This window comes from Sinohyriopsis cumingii, chromosome 11 (genome assembly GCF_028554795.1).
Source record: "Sinohyriopsis cumingii isolate HCF-2022 chromosome 11, ASM2855479v2, whole genome shotgun sequence".
Classification (NCBI taxonomy): domain Eukaryota; kingdom Metazoa; phylum Mollusca; class Bivalvia; order Unionida; family Unionidae; genus Sinohyriopsis; species Sinohyriopsis cumingii.
In genome coordinates this window covers 18,179,939-18,198,003 of record NC_142971.1, presented here as the reverse complement: position 1 = coordinate 18,198,003, position 18,065 = coordinate 18,179,939, and positions in this window count along the sequence as shown.

Sequence of the window (18,065 nt, the reverse complement as noted above, 5' to 3'; positions counted from 1 at the left end):
CAAACCAACGGGCAAGACTATAAAAAAGGGAGGTAATATTGCCGCGCAGTTAACAAAGTTACCAGAACACCATGGGCTAAGTACCAAGGAGATAAACTCTTTCCAGGATATAATTACTATGGTCCTGGTACCAGACTTGATATCCGACTTGACAACCAAGATCAGCCAAGAACTGGTGAGTATCCAGTAAACGCTTTTGATAAAGTTTGTCACGCTCATGATGTAGCTTATAAAAGTTAAAACCTACAAGATAGATATATTGCAGATGTGAAATTCATTCATGCGTTAAATTCCATAAAAATAAATCTTTCAAAGAATCATTAGCTAATTGGATGATTAGATCTGCGATGAAGGGTAAACTAGCATTAAGAAATTTACAATTTCCCGAGCTGGTAATTAATCAACCGATTATTTATATAATGGAGTCGATTTATTATAGTCCAAAGGAATATTGGAGAGGTAGAGCAGCGATTAGTAAGTTCGCCATCGCAGCAAGCATTACACGTGTTGCTACTGAAAAATGGTTAGCACGAAAGGCAATATGGAAATTTACCTACCGCCACCTAAAAACATTCAGCATACATATTTTGATGTTAGCGTGCCAAATGAAGTTCATCAGGCTGATATTTTATTTTTACCTCATGATACTATCAAAACACGTAGACGTCAATTAACATACAAATACGCTTTAACTGTCTTTGATGTTGCAAGTAGATACAAGGAAGCAGAGCCGCTGTAAAAAGAGAGCAACTGAAGTAGGTTCTGCGCTTGAACGAATTTATCAACGTGATGGTATACGATGGCCACAGCTGCCACAAGTTTATCATGGCAAAGAATTTCATGGAGCAGTAATATCGTTAATGAAGCAACACAGCGTCAAAATCAGACGAGGGCATACTGTAATTCATCGTGATCAGGCAATTGTTGAGCGATCTAATCGAACACTTGCTGAGCGGTTATTTGGATATCAGTATGCAAAGGAAATAATACAAGACAAACGATCTTTCCGATGGGTTGCAAGATGACCAAGTGTGACAGCTGCATTAAATATTGAAATCACTTGAACGACCAACATGAAACCTATTAGCGCGATCACAAAAATACATATACCCGTACAACGACGTGATTTTTCAAAACAACCAGTATTGGGTAATATTACTGTAAGATATTTATATGAACCCGGTGAACTTCAATGTGGTAAAAATAGAGCAACTGATCCTATCTGAAGTATTACGACACATACCATTTCCAGCGTGGTAAGATCCATGGGTAGACCCCAATCTACAGATTAGATTCAACTGCTACTCTAAGTGGATCTACAGGTGAACAATTACAAGTAATTCCTGAAGACACACAGTTACCACCGCCATCACTTAACTAGCACCTCTACGTCGACTACATTCAAGACAGGTCGGCATCACATTTTCGCGTGTATGACCAAGACTACTATATTTTCTATCTACGGTAAATTGTTTTGGATTATTACTCGAGTACTGCCACAACATTACTGTATTACAGCTCGCACAATGATTATTCTGCTGTTCTTTCAACGCTATGATAAATTCAACATCTAGATCATAGTCGCGTTTTTTTGTCACATTGTTTATAAGAAGCTAATTGTTTTCTTGCTATATCTATGTCAATAACATCATTGATGGTTTCTGTAGCATCTATGACAATTCTCCGCAGCTGAGATATTTTTCTGACTCGAGACACTGTGAGATAGACTAAGTTTGCCCATTCGACACGATCATCGATGATGCAAACAACTGTATCAGAAATAGTTAACCCCTGAGATTAGTGAATTGTCATTGCGTATCTCAGCGCCCATGTTCGTGCTCATCGCATCCTCAACAACACTAGCGTCAACTACGACAACATCATTTAATACGAGATTCTGTTTTTCCGTTCAACCATGAATTTTGACTTCGATATTCTGTCGTCGTGTATCAACTGGTCTATAACACAATGGTACAAGTAGATCTGACAATTTTTCTTTATGCAACTGAAATAACCGCGTACCAGTGTATCGCGAACTATCTTTCTACCTGACATTACCAAATAATTTGGTCACCACGTTTGCAGAAAATCGTTCATAGAAGTTTCTGAAATCATTTTACGCATTATTTCACATTGAATTTTATTCGGCTATAGTCTGATTAATTTCTTAAACTCCCTTAATTCTGGATCAAGAGATCTATGATGACCAGTTACTTTTTGATAAAAATCTACAAACCTTTTCACCCATTCGTGTGGAGATAACCCAACAAACATTGGTGGTTGACCGTGCTCAGCGCACATGATCACAGCTGTATTTTTTATTAACATCTAATCGAGAAATATTTTTAATATATCTGTAGATACTGTGCATACATCATCCCAAATGATGATTCTTGGAATGTATTTCTCGCCCATTCGGTCAAGAGTCCATATGTCTCCCTTCCAACGGAAGAAACAATGATAAGTACATGATCGCACTCTTCGTTGTTTCATTTCTCTTGCGAGTCTATGTATAGATGTTAAAACAAGCATATCATCTGAATTCTGTGGAAATAATTCGAGCACTCGCGTTATTTTACCAGAACATACCGGTCCGTTTAGATAAACAGTCTTGTGTCGGGATTCTGGATAATGTACGGTTGCCGCAGGCGAGAGTTCTGATATCTGATTATTTTTATAATAAATATCTTTAACCGCAGCATCTGTGGATTCAGAATAATTATATAATATTTCTTGTTTTATTCTCCATTCATCCCACGATGCATCATGAACAGTAAACTGAGTCAGTAATTCTGAATATTTTCTATCGATAAAGAACGAATCCATAGCAACTCTGAATGCGGTGTCAGGGAATCTGTTTATCATCGATAATAAATTTATAGAAACATAAGCAAGTATTGAAGATCTTAAATGAGTAAACTGAGGCGACTCGCCATCAGTATAACCAACAATTGATCCTAATCGTGTTTCGTTAGACAAGTAAGCGTTTTACAGATATATTTCTCTTCGTTGCATCAGCAGTTATAATCAACATCGTCTATGATCAATCGTGCATAATGTCGTTTATCAATCATATGACCTGCCTTGAGAGAATTTACCAATTATTCTTCTACCAAAATCCTTTGCGATTTTATGTTCATCAGGTGGTGGTAACCAAACTTCTTCCTGAGGACGGTATGGTATAATTGCCTCACTTGCAATCTACGATATTAGTATTTTACAATCAAGCAAATATAGTAACAGCACTATTGATGCCCAACGTTTTCCTGAAAAGTGTCTACCAAACCAAATATAACAAATAGGATGAAGACCTTTAGCAAACTCAAATGACTCAGGACGGGCTAATCCACGTTGATCAAAATCAAGTAGGGGTCCGTTTATTGATACACTAGCGACCATATCAACCGAGATAACATCATTGTGGTCATACTCGCTATACCACAATCCGCCGTGTCCGTATTCACAGCAACTTAGTTTTACGTCTTCAAGAAATTCAAATCGTGTTGGCTTGCACGAATTTTTCTCTCTTGCAATGTGAGCTGCAACAGATGGAACTATAAAACAATTATCTAATAATTGCTCAGTATTCTCTGTTGAAAATTTCTGCGCAAGATTTTTCATTTCTTCATGAAGAGATTCTTTACGATATATTTCGCCGTTAGGTCGTACAAATTGATCATATTTTTCATCATCGGAACTCTTAAATAGCCATACTGATACAGGATCGTTTTTCCTTATTTCGTGAATAAAATCAAAGATGTTTCTCCCAGAGTCTTGAGGGTACAATCTTACGGTTCGATCTCGTGGAAATATTGTCGCTGCGCTAGTCGAAGCGTGCGCATTATGATCAATAATTTCAATTGGGGTCCCCCTTGACTTATCCTTTGATTCGTGTAAATCTCTCCTATTATCAATTTTACCATTATTGGGAATTTTAGTGCTTTTTCTAACTGAGTGACATCATTTATTGTAGCTCCGGTATTTTAACCGATTCAGAACATTTGTTTAATTTTTCACGTCGTAGATCCGTTAACCCATTTCTTGTAAAATGTTCGGCTACACAATTTAGTCTCATCGCGTGCGATGGCAGTTTCATTGGCGCAAGATCATTGATGTTGGGGTTATCAATTAGCTGATAAATTCCATAAATAACCGCTGTCATAGGATACGCTCGTTTGTAATATGGTTTATCTATACCAGTCAACATTCCTGGTTTGGAATTTTTTACTTAGCACAGCGGTTTTCCATTAGCAAGGAAAGGGTCATGTTTGTCACGGAAAATCCACCCAGCACTGGGATTGTCTGTTTATGATAATACAACAAATTTTATTCTGAAAAAAATATTTCTGATCGCTGAGATAATCGATAATCGTTTTCGCCCGCTCATCGTTCATTGTAGCATCAATGACTTCGTCGTCGCGTATTATCTTAAATGTTGACAATACGTGAGATGCCCCATCATTGCGAAATTCTTTTTAGCGTCTCAAATATTATTAATCTGATTATTCATTGGATCAGCCAGAGCTCGCCTCCGCAAGTCAGGATTTCTTCTGTCAAGATCGAATCTGGATTCAGGAAACGAAGTTTTCCAAGGCTTGATTGAAGATAATCTCCCAAATTCTTCCACATTATATTTAAAACAAATATTTAAATTAATAATATTATATATAAAATGACTCAAACAAAGATCCAGTGCAGGTGGCTGATGATATGGTCTGTAATAAATCTTGTGTGAATGAATTCTGCGGACAAAATTCGCAAAGCGTTCGTCGAGGAAGTCTTGGTCCAAAACCCTGTTTACGGTGTGGTGTAGGAGTTAGAAGGAAAACGCAGTGGTGTGTGCAATGTGGTGGTAAAAATATAGAGAACTAAAACGACATTATGATAAAAACTAACAACCCTAACGTTGTCAAGGACGTTGTCAAGGTCCTTGATAAAAAGGTTATAAGAAACCATGAAGATTATTTAGCTATATTTGTAAAGACAAATTATTATTTAGACAAATAATTTTATATAAAAATGAGAGAATTTGTCAGATAGCCTATCAAGAATTATGAAGCATTTCGTGATGGTGTAGTCAAAAACTGTCGGCTGAAGAAACCAGTTGTTGCTGTTGATAATACTGATTATCTTAGAATCACAGTCGATGGGAATAAAAGGTATTACTGTCATAGGTTTGTATACGAGACTTTTTACGGGGCGATCAAAGATGGTCTTGTGATCGATCATATTGACTCGGATAAAAATAAAAAAATAACTCTTTAAAAAACCTGCAAGCTTTCACACAGAGGGAGAATTCTGCATGTGTGAATTCTGGGAGATGTAGAACAATTGAAGGAGAGTAGTTACATCTGTAAATATTGAGACCGGTGAAAAAATAATATTTCAGTCAATGAACATGGCTGGCAAGTATTCCGGTATTAACTCACGCGTGGTACAACGTGTTGCGGATAAAATAAGCACTTTGGCATTTTCGTATAAATATGAATAATGGATTTAATTTTGTTAAGTTCCAGTCGTGTTAGATACGGACAACATCCTTGATAAAAACAACGGAGACAACTCTGCCGCGGATATGTAACGCGGTTGATAGAGTTATCGTCGTCCTTGACTCACGGAGATAGATTTCAGAATACTTGTAAATAAATTATTTTTGTGGTTAATTCTCTCTTCTGGAGTTCCTTTCTGGAGTGTAGTTTTTGTCATGTATTCCTAAAAGGCACAGCTAACGGTTGGAAAACAGAGGATTTGGTAAAACGCCTGTTACTGTAATGTTAATTGTACAAGCCGAAATTGAACGCGGAAGTAAATAACTACGGTTTGTCGAGAGCGGGTTAACCATCCTGTGTTACACAAGGAGTACAAACAATAGTATCTACTTGAAGCGCTGACAGTTGTCTCCGTTGTTTTATAACATTTCCTCCTTTGATTTTATCAAGGAGTTTATCAAGGACTGTCAGTGAAGATAGGTGTAATCGTTTATTCAGCATAAATGGAGTTTTTTTTAGAGAAACAATATTCTCGTTTTACTTATTCCGTCTGGTTTCCTGGTTCATCTGTATTTTTTCTATTTAAGAAAACATAAAAATACAAACAGCGAAAAGCCACGCCCATCGCGTAAGCTTTTCTCGACGTTCCAAGCATTGGTTACCTTATATACTATACGAACCGTTCTATCATTGGGGGCCCGCCCTATGCTCGATTTTCAACAAACACACACCTCCCCACCATGTCAAAATGTGGTGGGTGCTCATTTGCCCTCTCCCGGGGTTGATTTAGGGTGTGTGTGTGTGTAAAAATCTATTGAACGTAAAGAATGGCTCTCGTGTATGTTGTGCTGTCCTAAGAGAAAATTTATGTATTTTGCCGTCCTTAATTAATTGTATATACTCTATGTACTGTGCCGTCCTTAATTACAATTGTATATACTATATGTACTGTGCCGTCAATAGAATCATGGTTTACTGTAAATATATCTTCCTGAGTATACTAGAATGCCATATCGCAATCGAGGATTTCACATGGAGATTGTGCCGTCCTTAATTAAAATTGTATACATTACATGTACTGTGCCGTCCTTTCTGTAAACAGGCCCTCAGCCTGCTAGACTGTTTGCCAATCTAGGGGTTCACATGGAGGTTGTGCTGTCCTTAGAATTAAGATTTAGAACTAAGATTTATGTATTGTGCCGTCCTCTACTAAACACGACCTCCTGAGCCTGTAAGACTGTTGTTTGACAATCTAGGGATTCACATGGTGTTTGTGTTTCGTGCGCCCCATGAAACTGCTAGACTGCCATATGGCAATCTAGTAGCTAACATGGGGTTGTGTCGTCCTTAGTGTAAAACACCATTCTGGACTTGTTAGAATGTCTTATGGCAACCTAGAAAGTCACATGAGCGTGTAAAATAAATTCTTTTAAACGTATATTTAGTATATAATGAACTATGAAAATATAAATGTTATTATTTCTGCTAATAAAAAATTAGAACATGACGGCATAAATATATCTGATGAACTAAATCCTGAAAAAAAATTATTTCTGATTTTGAAACTTTACAAGAACGTAGAAATGAAGGAGGATACACATTCCATCAGAATACAAGTTTGTGAAGCGAATTCAGGGGGAATGTTTCAATCGTTGGCTACAGTAAAAGAAACTGAAGTAGTGGAATTCCTCTCTCTCTCTCTCTCTCTCTCTCTCGCAGTATAAAAAATTAGATTAGAACTGTCTCGTGAATATGAAGCAAAAAGACAGTTAACATTCGCATAAGACAATTAAGAAAGTTCTGTCAGAAACTGTCAGTGGTGATGAAAATGAAAGTTATGGTAATTTCGTTAGCATGAAAGTGAAAGTATGTCAGATTTTAGTCTTTCTCTCACTGATCTAAGTCAATTTGTCAGTAAAAAAATTATATCCACGCTGTCTTTTGATGAAATCAAGGAGAAGAAATATTATGCATTCTTTTCTCCTGTTTTTCAAGTATGTGTTATCCTTGACAAGGTCAAGGATAAAGTCAAGGACTCTACGATTAAAAATCCTTAGGATTTCACATATAAATTCAGACTTAGCGTTTTATTTCGTAAATTAAGCGAGTGGCCAGTCTGGTCAGTTAGTTTGAAATTTATTCTTAATAATAGCGGATTATGATATCATAGATAGACCGGATTGATAGTTTCTTGCACAATCAGATATCCGGGTGGTACTTGCGGTGTAAAAGCATATAAGATGTATCTTTACTGTGCTTGATTTGATATTTCAGTATTTGTCTGATAGCTGCCATCAATTACGTCACATACAAAACTAACCGCGATCGTTGAGGTTATATTTAAAATTCCCGGCGAAATATGGCGACCTTCATCGTGTTGAATGTTGTTGTATCTGAAAATACTTGCCGGCGGCCGTGTTTTTCTCCATTGTTTAAGTATTTTAGGAAAAAACTCATCAATGATACCACTGACTGATTTTTTTTAGTTCATCTGCATTATACTCGGGAAATTTATAATTTGGTAGATCAGCTTCTGCTATCGAATATGCATTTAAAACTTTTTGTTTTATTTCGTTAGTATGATCTATTGTTGCCTGAATTACTCTTTGGTCAATATATTCAAGATCAGATACGAGCTGATTTAATATTTCAATTTATTCAATGATTTCCTTGCGTGAACATGCTATGTCAAAAAGATATTCAGTGAAACTTTGTTGTAGTTTTTCTCGTTTTATTTTATGTTCTTGATTAATAATTTTAAAGTATTTAATAATTTCATCTAGGCGAATACTTGTAGAGTTAGTTCCTTCTCTAGCGAGTCGTTCAAAAATAAAATACCAAAATACATAGTCCTTACTCATAAAAAGAAAATCACTACCCACCATTGCATTTTTTATAGCAAGTAAACGATCTTTGATTGATGGGTTAATTTCCCAGTATGATTGGTTATCCGTTTTAAAATCAGCCCGTGTAGGCTCAGGTATTGGCGGTGGTGCCTCCGGGGCAACTTCAGGCCATCCTAACACTGATCTGATCGTTGAATGATAGATATCAACGGTGTAATCGGGAGAGTTTATTTCTATTGCGGCTGATAGCATTGGTTCATGGACTGTTATGGCTATCTTGGATTCCCGGCCCGTAACAGATTTAATTCTACGCTGAAATTCATCATTGATCTGTTCGATTTGATAACTGTCGGTCGATATTCCAATGACCTGCCAATCGGGTGTTCCTTCTGGTTTATTTTTATTTGCAATTACCAACGAATTATTCGATTGTAGATCGCCGAATGATCTTGACCTGATATTTGGCAAACTGTAGTATAATCGCAACTGCTCAAGGGCGATTTCATTTACTGTAATTGGAAAATTAATACTGAATTCAGGGTTGGTTGAGCTTACTGATATCATCGTGATTTTCAGCGGACTTGTATTTGCGATTATCTGCTGAATTAGTTCTGTCATTATTTAACCCCTTATGATTTAAATCATGGTTTTCTAAATCAATTATTTCATTGTATGTCTTATGCATTGCGTCAAATTCAGAATCTGATATCGTCGTATCGTTAAGGCTTGATGGTATCAGCGACGATAACTTAGAGTACGCGTTTGTTGCTTTGTGTAATTTTACAGAGTAATCATGCACGTTTGTGCTCAGCCACGTGGACATCTTTCTCGCGATAATATTAAAAACACCAGCAATTGTTGCTGATGATGAAACATATTGTTATTACTGCTAACGTTAATGGTGTTAGCGCTGATAACACTACACCAGTACCAGCTCTGAGATGGGATACCGAGTATACAACAACATCGATGAGAACTGCACGTCTTGGGCATTTTTTAATACTTTTTTTTACTTTCGTTGTGTATATATATCAACGATGGTTTTCAGCGCTGTTTGCCATTCACGTACTTGATCATATCTAAATTTTTGAATGCCCATTATATTTTACTTAGCAACCAATTGAGGCGTTTCAGTAACAAATTCCAGACACCACCAGTAAGATACTGCGGTTAATTTCTTATCAGCTGATTCCAGTATAAATGTTTCTTTGTCAAGTGGAACGGCATGAAGGGTGCCATCTACAGCACAGCCATGTTCACGTTTGGCAAGGAAGAACGGCCCAGTCAGGATTGGTTGAACGCACATCTTTCAAGGATGGAACCAATAATCGAGAACAAACGAAAAGCCTTCATAGCTTACAAAAGCGAACGAGTACTGGCAGCAACTGTGTGAAGGAATTCAGCGTAGCGCCGAATCTGGCAACATCCGTGGCATGTACAGTGGCATCAAGAGGGCCCTAGGCCCTACATCGAAAGGGGTTGCCTCCCCCATGAAATCTCAGACGAGATAGAAGATCACAGACCGTGAGCAACAGATGGCCAGATGGGTGGAGCACCACTCATTGCTGTACTCCCGTGAAACGTCAGTCAGCGATGCGGCCCTTAGCATCATGCAGAAACTGCCCACCATGGAGGAGCTCGACAAAGTGCCCACCTCAAAGAAGCTCAGCAAAGCCATCGACTCCCTCCCATACGACAAACCACCAGGTAGCGACAAAATCCGGCCAAAAGCTATCAAACGTGGGAAACAAATGAGCTGCTCTGACTCTGCTGGGAGGAAGGAGCAGTCCCCCAGGACATGCGCGACGCTACAATTGTGACCCATTCCGAAACAAGGGCGAATGCAGTGACTGTAACAATTAAGGAGGGATCACGCTCCTGAGCATCGTTGGCAAAGTGGACGCACGCATCCTCCTCAAGAAGCTGAAGCTGCTGACGGACCCTGTGTACCCGGAATCCCAGTGCGGCTTCAGAGCAGGTAGGTCGACAACAGACATGATATTCTCCCTTCAACAGCTCCAAGAGAAGATCAGAGAGCAAGGTAAGTCTCCCACCGTCGAGGCTGACCCATGGCGCCCCTTCCCTACGTCAATCGGGTGAGACTTATAACACGTAGGCTGCCAGAGTCCGTGTTGATTCCTCATTCAGGAGCGAGGCTGGAGTGGCATCTCCAGGGCACAAGCCTGGGCATGTAGTATGGAGATCCTGGACTACCCAGACATCAGTATCCCCCACTTGTCCTTGCTGCTGAGATCCAAAGGAATGCTGAGCATAACATTTGGCACCAGTTCGGATGCAGGAGCTTCCGCAAGGAAGTTGTAGTTGACACACAGCCGCTTAGGGGCTTCACTCCGGATTTTCTGTCCCGTAGTCTTTCCTTCTCCCGAAGATATCCACATGGCAGCGGAGCCATCATTCAATAGCTGGGGCACTTTGTGGGTTTAAAATCAGAGTTTCCTTCTCCTAGACGAATTGCCTGACAAAGCTAACGAGCTCCATCTGCCCGGGTTTGGGGTCAGAGTTTTTCTTCGCTTAGACTTGCTGCCTACCAAGGCTAACGAGCCCAGTCTGCCCACCCAGCTATATCGCCTGGCATTCGGTCGCGTCACATAGCAGGTTTTGTGAAAACAGGGGGCCCTGCATGAAGGTGCTGCTGTGGACACAATAGTGTAAGAGAGGACATATGCAAGTAACGTCCTGCCCAGCAGAGCCAGACAGTGGTTCCGCGGAGATCACTACACCTGGAAAGGAGCGGCTGTGAGAGACGCTTCACTTTCCTTTGGCGAACGGGACGTCTGGCCAGACCTCGCACCATCACACTGGTTCCATTGCGCAAAGAGTCTACGGCTACTTGTGACTCCAATTTTGCACAAAGAAACTCTGTTCATTTGCAATCAAATATAAAATCTTTAGATTGATGTTGATTGACAACGAAAATTATGGAAAAACTGCTAATTGTTTTCCTTTATTTTTGTCGGTATCGGTAGTGTACTTGTTTCTAGTTATGGACTAATTAGTAAATCATTGATATAACTGTGCCAGTTACTTCAACAATTGCGATTTGCCCCATTTCGACTTCAATGTGTAAATTGCTACACCGTTCAGACTCAAGTGTATTTATTCATAAATTTAAAAAAATACTCGTCCAGTCCGGTCATTGAAGTAATTATCCAAGCGCAGACAAAATAATAATTTGATATTTTTGCATATCACAATTAATGGAATAATACACTAACAAAGCTTTTGCGATATATAATATCTTAGCTTGTTGATTATTATATTAAGAACTACTTCATTTGTTGAAAGTACATAATAATATGATTACAATATATGTGGCGCTACCTGTATTGCTTGCATAATCTGTACTACTGGACACGATTATGTATACGTCATAAATAGCAATTAAAAAGCGGTGCTCCAATAATGTTGTTGGGACAACAAATTTTGAAAATACAGAAAGCACAACTATCTTGAATCAATCATCCATCTGAGAAAGAAAGCAAACATATTTCTTGCTTTTTGTAATTTATGAATTTTAAGGGCAAAAACAAACATTTCAAAATTCTTCCATCTGGAAATTGAAATGTTAAAGACGTAAAATCCATGTAAACACTCAGAATTGATCAGGCCTCTATATCAGATAATATACTGAGTTGACATTTTTGTTGTCGTTCTTTGTTTGATTCCGGTACCTCTTCCTATGATATCAACTATAACTGAAGTAAAACATGTATTACATTGTGTACATTGTTTTTCATTCGTGAATTATTACTTTGTTGTTGTTGTTGTTCTAGGGTTTAACGCCATTTTCAGCACAAGATAGGCTATACATGGCGGCCAGTATAACTGGTGGAGGAAGAACCCTTGAAAACCCAGGGAAGAACCACCGACCCACGAGAAGCTACTGGCAGGCTTTCCCACGGAATTATTACTTCATCTAAGATTCATCAAAAGAAAACACAATAATTGATATAATATTATTTGTCTTGCAGACATTGAATTCTTAAATCATCAAAACGTCACGAGTCATCCAGAAACTTCATTATGAATATGTAAACCATTTACTAATAATCCTACCACGGTTGGGATTAGAAAACAGGGGGATGAGGGAGGGTAGGATTTTCCTTTTGATATAAGGTATAGTTACAGTCGCACTAGAATCTCTGATAAATGTTTCGTAGAAACTATTAACATTTACTAACATTTATTTGTTTGATTTGTTCCCCTTTTTTTTCGAATTTCGATAGCTTTAATATAAATATCAATGCAGTTGCAAAACTATCTCTTGCATATAGTTAAATGAATTATGCACTTGTATAATTATTATGTAGAAACTGGCTTTATAAATCTAGTACAAGATAAATTAAAAACGTAGCTACAGTGCAAGGAATATATAGGTTTCATGACAAGTACAGATAATAAACAAGGAAAGAAAGAGGGTGAAGAAATAGATAAATATTTCATAAAAATAATGTAAGAAGATAAACAATCATGTTTTGAAACGTCTGAAAAATTGCTATAGTTCCGCTGCTTAGTTCATTTTATTAATAAATACAAGAAATGGTCACGTGGTATAGGAATATACGTGTCAGTATACAGCATCAATAAAATTAAATTTTTCGCTCTAAATGTATAGCTTATCTATATAGGTGTATAAATGTTTTATATTAAATGTTCATAGTTAAGAACTAAACATATTCTCTTATAATTTAAGATATACTTATATTTACATGAATACATTTTCAAACATTGCACAAAGACACTATATTCCGCTACTTACTATTTATGTGCGTGAATTCCAAACTTATATTTAAAAAGTTCATTTTTGGGTGGGCGCATACAGACGTCCAGCTATTGAAATCTGGCAGTCCTATGACTTGATCTCCCTTTATCCGAACATCTAAACGGTCTTATATCTGTATGTCCCCCCTCTGCATTATGGGTATTTTTATAATACAATAAGAACAAGAAGTCTGAGACAGGTAAATTGTAATTTGGAATGGGGTTCATCTTACCTTTTGATTAGGATGTATTGTTTAGATTCCCGTTACCAGGTTTCGATTCCTTCCGTCCCCGTACCTAAGTTATTAGCTTGTACTCCCCTCCTTAGTTACTGCGCCATTTAACCGGTTTCCTTGTCCAGCCTAGAAGTACTGAGCGATTCATCCAGGGTGGGCTCTGTTTTTGTCCAATTCCGTAGATACATGTTTTTCTGTTTGTTATTTACGGGCTATTATCCCTTAAAATGTATAATTCTCAGGCTCGTTTCTCCTTGTTTTTACATCATTTTTTAGTAATTATGAATGAAAATGTGAAATTGGAATCTATGTTGACAATGAATTAGAAAATATGATTTGTTATGTATATTTAATTTAATTATTTGTTTGTTAGTTTTAATTTTTTTATTCCATGACGTACTATTGTATGTTAACTTTGTTTACTGGATTTGACATTTTCCAGAAATTCAGTTCAGGTCTCTTTGATCTGATTTATAATAATATAAACATTGTATCTAGTTTCTGACCTTGATTCAGAAACAGTGACAGTTCTGGTAAACAACTTTTTGTATTCTTATTTGTTCTTTCCCAGAGTAAGAACATTGATGTCAGTTAAGGCCATCCCGGGAGTATGTGATAATTTTTCTGTAACAAACTTCCATTTCTTCTGTAAAGATGAACTCTTGACCTCCATCCGGGAATTTGTTTTGCGTCTTAAGTTAGCCTTATACCTAATGTTTTGTATATAATTAGTCAGTGCACTTTAAACTTTTGACATGTAAAGTTGTTTTGTTGTGACCAGTTTGGGCTGAGATTTTATTTTCTTCAAATTATTGGATTTCAAGTGATTATTTTCCCTGGAAATGCTAGTGCTCTGAATTAATTCTGGGACAAGGATTTTTATCAAAATTTATACTGAATTCAAAAATTGCAATAATATCTTCTGTGATTCTACAAGAGACTGTTGACATTGCAGCACTTCGCTGACTATTAATGACATCATCGTCTTCCATTTTGGATTTCATCGGGATTCAAACTAGTTTCATTTAAGACCTTTTATTACTAGGACTTCTATTTTTTAATTCTTGGATTACTATTGAATTTGATTCGTAAAACCGTAAGTTCTTTTTTCTCATTTTTCACTTGATATTCTAGAGAAGTAAATTATTTATTTAATGTTACAAAGCTTGTTGTATTCACTTTTTTCTGTTACTTTTTGTAAGCGCCTAGACTCGTAACAGATTCTGCTACTGTAAGCTATTATAGGATTCAAAGGAAAAAAAGGTACAATGGAACTCTTGTGTATAAACTGTGGTCTTGCTGTTAACATGGATAAGACAAATATCACTGTTTTTAGAAACGAATGTAAAGTTATGAATCATAAAATGTGAATTTATGGGAATATATATTTTAAATTATTACACTTATCTGGGTGTAATGTTTTCTGGTAAATTGAGATTGTCAAAGGCAATTGAAAGACTAGTTAAACAAGTTTATAAAGCTTTGATCGCAGTAAAGAAAGTAATAAGAAAACTCGGATTTCCATCACTAAACATTGTGTGCAAACTATATGAAACCCAATATTTTCTTGTCAGTTAAACGTTCGGGATACAAGAATATAAAATCTGTAAAGAAATTACAGCATTGCGTCTGTATATTGGTATTTAATCTTGGGAGACAATCTTCAAAAATGGAAGCTCTTGGTGAATGTGGACATTATAATATATACATTGACTGCTAATAAGGATGTTGAAAAAGCAAATACACACAGTGAATTCGTTTGTCAGTATAGCTTCCAGAATTAAGGAACTCATTGTAAACTCCAATCACGAAAAACTAAGAAATTTATGTTCAGAAAATATTAGAGCCCACACAAAATGTTTGATCTCAACAATACCAACAGAAAAAGTTATAACATTTTTGCAAACTATTAAGACAATTAAAGCAACAGGTCTGTATACTATTAGACTTCACCTTCTAAGGACTGCTGAAGACACAATATTTGATAGTATAACCATAATATATAAATAAGTATATTCACCTGATTGTGTTTCCCCAAAAGTTACCCCCATTCACAAATCGGTCAGTAAAGACGATATCAATAACTGCAGAGCCATGTTTATCCTACCAGCTCTGTTTTAACTATTCGAAAAGCATGTTTATGTTAATCTTCTGATATACCTATCAACCTATATTTTATTCACCAAAGCCAATCGAGGTTGAAAGAAACCGGTACGACTCGCGTGTGGCCTCTCGTCTAGTGACTAATCTTGATTTACTCATAAATATAAAGTCAGTCAAGCATTTCCGAGGTGTCTCTGTGTGGGGTCAACTAGCATCGAGATTTTCCGACTGTGGAAACCGGTTTCGTTAACCTGGATTAAAAACAGGACCTGGTATTCAGTGGTTCACATACGTAGTAACACCCCTACATCTTTTATATTTTCACTCGTACGGGCATGCACTACTACTTGACCCGAGGAGGTTTAGGTGTTCCAACAAAAGCAATTAATACGGTACTAGCAGCGAAATTATGCTGGGAAATCTGCAGACCAGTGTATGTGATCTCCACTCATAACTGACCACAACTTTTGAGATGCACGTGTAACATGTATGGACAAAATCAATCAAGCTTTCTTGGAGGGTTCGTGGTAACCGTTTAATCGTACAGAAACTTCATATACTCCATGCTGGTCAAATATGATTGATATGCTGTCAATCACGTACCCGAAACTATATGAATACGTAACTCAGTGTGTTGATACTTTGTTTGGTAATTATGTACCACGATAACTGCTAAACGTGGCCTTCATAAAGTCTCTTGTAATCGTGTGATGTAACAGTGGTGATGTGTCTCCAAAACTCATTAACGAACAAACGTGTTTCTGCAACTATTGAAGGGATCCACAATATCGATTTTGACAAAACAACTTTACCAACAACCACACCATCATCACCCTAAATTACTTAAATAGTGTTACCCATTCGGTATAATGTGACTGTGAGTCATCATCACTATGTATCACAAGTCCAAGCATTATCGTGGAAACGTCAAGGCTGCTCCAATATACTTCGCATTCCTTTCTCTTATGTGCGCTATTAAACAAAGCCATGAAACCATTGAAGACAAACGTAACTTGTGAATTGGCAGCATGATCGTTACTTTCTGGTTGTATTAATTTTCCATCGATTTCTAAGATTGCATCACATGACGAAACTACCAAGGTATCATGCATTTGTAAATCTATACGTACCTGATGATTCAGATCTTTTACCATAAATGAAAAATGCTAAAGTCTAAGGTATCACATGCATAGGTACGAGAGTCATTGTATCAATTCCATCTCGAATATTCATTTACATTTTCAAAGTCTCCTCGCTGAGTTCTATCATGTGCCAGTCCCGATCCACAAGGATGAAACGAAGTTCCATCAACCGCGAATTATGACTTGGAAGACATACATTAGCGACTTGAATAATCCATATAAAATCACGTGGTTCCAATGTTTGGTTAAAAACCAAAAGCAGTGCATAGCCCTGAGCATCTCTGCTCGTGGAAGCTCCGCTTGCATAACTGCTGCTGAAAAAATCATAGGTTGAATTGATTTAAGTCGTTGTTGTAATATCGAAAATACCTGGCACGATATGGTATCCGAACACTCCTGGTCCTGCGCGTAAGATTCATTTGTGTTCGAGAATTTCGTAAATAAGTCAATTAATTTCTCAAGATGTTCCATCTATGTCTCTGACAAATCTATATGATGCGTTTAAAGGAAACAAGATTTAATAGTTTCTGTAACGTTACACACTCCTTTTGCCTGATAATGTGATTCTAGCATTGGGTACACTCAGAAAATCTTCCAAAATACTAAAGGCATCATTTTTTGAATATCTCGTTTATAGGACGTTGTCTAATATAATATATTCATCCAATCTCTGCCACGATCAATATAAACTATAGCTTCACATAGAAAATAATATCTACACAATATTTTATAAACATTTTAGCGAAGCCTATTGCTGCATTTAAGTTGCAATTTTATTCGCACAGAAATGCAATCTTCATATATGTAGTATAGTCACAATGAATAATAATATACTGACCTGACTGCGGAAGATTTTGCTTTGCAAAACCATTCACGTGACGAAAGGTGAGAGCAATTGTAATATTTCTATGTTTTAAAAATAATAACAGCTGCGTAGTTTCACGTTAGCGATATAATTATTTTTACTGACTAAATATTAGCCATGCCGTATACACTCGTGTGTGATTTAAGAGTAAGTTCATAGGGTATAGAAGGCTTCGACCTATAGCAGTAAAATTGTCTAAAAGCACGATGATGATACTACTTAACTGACAATTCGTTGTCTCGCTATTTATGTACTGTATATACGCAATGTATCTAGTTGTAGCATGTTCTAATAAATATTTCATCTTTATTATATCCATATCTAAACGGTTCTTAGTATGGCCTTGTACAAAAAGCAATAAAGTTCTTCTCGTAATTGTCAATAATGGTCTTTCCTCAGGTCAGTTTCTTTATATTTATTCATTTATTTATTATTAATTTTTTATCAAACCAATACAGAGTAGAGCAACAACAAAACTGTCAAAAAATGAGTTACTTGAGAAAAATGGTAAAAAGTGTTTCTTCCACTGGGTGTCTGTTTGATATGTGTCTTTTTAAATTCACAATTGTATGCGTCCCCAGATTTCTTGTTTTGTGTCTTGT